Raw genomic sequence first — 4,235 nt, forward strand, 5'->3', positions numbered from 1 at the left:
TAGAACCCCCATGCTCTTCTGGAACTTCTGGGGGCCCATAGTTTGCATAGGGATGGGCAGAGAAAGCAGGATGAGTTTTGCCAGCTCAGTCTATTGGGATAATGCGGTGAAACTTGGTCATCAGAGGAAGGGAGGGAAGGATGGATGGACTGGCCTGCAGGTGCTAGGGACCCCACATGGAATCCAATCTGGGCTCCATGGCTCCAGAGTTAGCTCCCCAGGTACTGGGGCATGCCTAGGCCATGGAACAGAGAGCCTGGAACCTGTTTCTGGGACCCGGGGGCCCACATCTGAGGTGTGCCAGCTCAGGTGTGGTGGGAAGGACTGAAGGTTCCAGCAAGCCTGTGGTACACCCTGCCCAGGGGGTACATGCTCAGGCAAGCAGGTGAACCAAGTCAGCCCAAGGAGGCAGCCATGGCCCCTGGAAGGGCCACCTACTCCACATGGTGAACATCCTGCTCTAGGTCCTCACAATTCAGCTGCAGCTGCTGATTCATGGCTACGTAGGCCGGGCTTTGGTGGTAGAGCTGCTCCAGCTGGACCTATGTCCTCCGCCCTCCCAGGGAAGTCTGGGGAGTCTTCTGGGACCAGGGTGGTGAAAATAGGGTTCTTGGTGTATGCTTCCCACACATCCTCCAGGATCTGCTCCACCGTGGGAGGCCCTGAGCCAGTTGTCAGCACCACTCTCTTCTTGGCCTTGGAACCCACCCCCGGGTGTGCTCCCTAAACTGCCAGCACTGCTGAGCACCCACTTCCATGTACTGCTGCATCTCTTCCACCTCTAGCCAGAGAAAGCGCTCATGTAATTAGATTTGGCCCACCCACAAAATCCAGGATAATCTCCCCATTTGAAGGTCCTTAATCTAAATTATATCTGTGCTATTTCTTTCTCAGGTTCTAGGGATAAGAGTGTGGACATTTTGGGGGGCCATTGTCCCTACCAGAGCTCTTTATATGGGCCAGGCACTTTGCTAAATGTGTTCTATGTGTTATCTCATTTAATTGCCTCAGTAACTCCATGCAATTTAATTCTTTTGGTCACTCTATGACAGAGGAAATTGGGATTCAGAGATGTTAATCAGCCTGCTCAGAGTCACACAGTTAGGAAGCATGAAAGCCAGAATTTGAGGGTAGGTCATCTGAGTCTAGAGCTCATATCCTTATAGAGGATAAATATCTAGAAGGAAAAGTCACCAAATTGGAGGGCCTTGAATGCCAGAGTGAGACGCATGGGCCCTTTTTTTGTGTGCAGCAACACTCCATGTCATCATGTGGGGAGAAAACACTTAAAACACAGACACTCTGTGGAAGACTGAATGGTATTTGGAAAGCATGGGTTAGACACATTCCTGGGGGATGCAAGGCAGACTACAATTTTCAGGAAACATTGAATTAGTCTCAAGAAATTATATTCTTGGAAAAAATCCAACGTGGTCTGTCAAGGTACAGATATGACCACGGCATAGATAAAAATACAAAGTTATTAGCCTACCATCTGGGAGGTCTCCATAGGCTGTGATGGAGCCTCAATGAAGGTCACTCTTGGTTTATTTAATATCTTCACAAGTGATCTTGGAACACAGAATCTTCATCTTTTTAAACGAAATTCATGAAGATAACAAATGGCTCAAGTTATAGTCATCAAAGAGGACAGAAGAAATGTTGACAGGAAATATTTCCCATTCAACTTTGTTGAGGGGGGAAGGAAGGAATTCAAAGCACAAATAGTCACTAAGATAAGGAGTCTGAACAGAGCCACCATGATTTAAGAGTCCTGCAATAAACAGAAAAGACAGAGAGGAAATCATGAAAGTGAAATGTGGTAGCTAGCCTGAGCACTGGTTCCCGGATGTGTAAATTTCCAGATGTCACAAACTTATGTGCTTTGGGGCACAGCTGGAAGGAGGCCTCTGGTCATGCCCTGGGCTGGCTTCCGGGGTACCAGGGAGTAGGAGTAGTTTGGGGGGAAGCTGAGGCAGAGCAGCACAGAGAGGGTTGGAGAACAGGGTCAAGTATGAAATGTATGTTAGGGAGAGCAGCTGCACCTCCTCTCACCTTGCCCACCTGCCCTCCCCACTCAGTTAAAGTCTTTGGGACTGGCCCACAGGGGCTGTGCTTCTCCCTGAAGAATCTCTCAGGAACCTCCTGCATCTTCATGACATCATTGTATGAGTCCGGTTGGTTGGTAATTACTGGCTTAGTTGACTCTCCCCTTCTCTAAACTGGGGCTCCATGAAGTCATTTGAGGAAAACACAGGTTAGGAGGCTGTCCACAAGAAGTGGCTTTAAATCTTTTTTTGGGTCCAAGATCCCTTTAAAAATTTGATAAAAGCTATAGGTATTTTTTTCCCTAGAAAAATAAAGGCACAATCACAAAAATATTTGTATACAAGTCTAGAGGATTCATGAAGCCCATCCAACCTGGAGGGAATCCTCTGGTCTAGTTCCTCCAGGTAGCAAATGTTCAACTCTTTTGTTACAATCTTCACCACTCCCTACCTCAGCGCCCCCCACCACATGCCTCCGTGCATTAAACATTTTCCTGCTGAGCCTGGTTATGGTTTCAAAAATCTACCTTAACACAGTACTCCGCCAAGTAGTCCTACCAATACTTCAAAACTGGCACCAACTTCAATCCTGGGAGTAGCAAGAGAAGCTAAGAGAAAGACTCATTCATGTCAAAGGAAATTTTCTAGGTGGAAGGAATGGGAAAAGGCTGAATAGGATGAGGATGGAGAAAAGGATTATTGGAATAGTCAATTAAATGCTTGGGGACCTAGAAGAGCACACTTTAAGCAGAACTATGGTTGCAGCCAGATTGCAGTAGGCCAAATTGATGGGTCTCCTTGAAGGTATTCTAAATAATTGGGTTGTATGCATAGTGACAAACATACAAGGATGTTTACTATGGTATTATTAAAATAGTACTAGTACAAATTGAAAACAGTCTAAAAGTCAAATATTAGAGAGTTTGGTTAATTTGATTCTAATGCCTCCATACTATGGAATAATAATATATTAGTAAGACCTCTTTAAGTAATAGAAACTTGAATCAAACTAGTTCTAGCAAAGACAGAGAAAAGAAACTTGTTAGCTAATGCAATGAAGAGTGCAGAAATTGTCTGGATTTAGGCAAATGCTGAGATGATGTCCTCTGATCTTGAAATCTCTCTCTCCCCTCCCCTCTCTGCTTCCATCCCCTCCCCCTCCCTCTCCCATCTCCTCTGAGATAGATTCATTTTTAGAGATTTCTCTACATGGTGGAAAGGATGGCCCCCATGGTTCCAGCATTTCTAGAACTCACTGTCTCCACAACAGAGAAAACTTCCTGTCTCACCTTTAGGCCAGGACACTGGCCCAAGAATATTGGTCCTGTTTGGGTCACTTGCCCATCCTTCAACCAACTGCTGTGTCCAAAGAGGTGGAGTACTGCAATTGGTCAGCTGGAGCGAATGTGCCTTCCTTGACAAACCCATCAGAGTCATGTTGTGTGAGGAAAAGGCATCCTCCAAAGGAAGAACGATGACGCCCCCCAAAAACTGTCCATCATAATGGCAAACTTATTTTTTTAACATAATGTAGATTTATATTATGAGCATGGAGGCTTTGGGAGATGGGGAGAGATTGAGGTCCCATCACAGCTCTGCCTGGAATTCTTGTGCCTGGAACCCCCCACCTGACACTCCTATCCCTTCTACTTCTCTAGACGAATGACTGCATGGGGCGGGCAGAATAATGCCTCCCTTCTCCAAAGATGTTCATGCACAAATCCCTGGAGCCTGTGAATGTGTTGCCTTACTTGGCAAATGGGAGTTTGCAGATGGAATTAAGAATCTTGAGATAGGAGATGACCCATGGAAAGATGCTCCATTTACACTGTGAAGTAAGAAAAGCAAGTTACTGAACACAATATAGAAAATAATTTTATCTTTATCTTTAAATCTGTGTAACTATTTATGTACATATATGCATGGAAAAAAGTTTAGGAAATGCATTCCAAGATGATAACAGAGTTATTTCTGAGGGGCTGTGATAGATTTTTTCCCTTTTGCTTATATGCAGTTTCTAACTCTTCTACCATGAGCATAGATGACTTAATAATTCACATCTATAAGCCCGAGAGGTGAAGAAGAGGAAGCAGCCATTAAAGAAAAAGGTGGGATGGTATTGTGAATGGGAAGCATGTTGGGAAAAAAAAGTTATCTGCTTATTCATTTATGTATTTATTTGCACCG

At 44.9% G+C, this 4,235-nt stretch overlaps 1 pseudogene; it reads right to left on the reverse strand.

Moving 5' to 3' along the window:
* Window positions 1-395: 395 nt before the first annotated feature.
* On the reverse strand, window positions 396-2,157 carry LOC113913696 (annotated as a pseudogene).
* Window positions 2,158-4,235: the final 2,078 nt, after the last annotated feature.

Source organism: Zalophus californianus, chromosome 11, assembly GCF_009762305.2.
Source record: "Zalophus californianus isolate mZalCal1 chromosome 11, mZalCal1.pri.v2, whole genome shotgun sequence".
In the NCBI taxonomy this organism is placed as follows: domain Eukaryota; kingdom Metazoa; phylum Chordata; class Mammalia; order Carnivora; family Otariidae; genus Zalophus; species Zalophus californianus.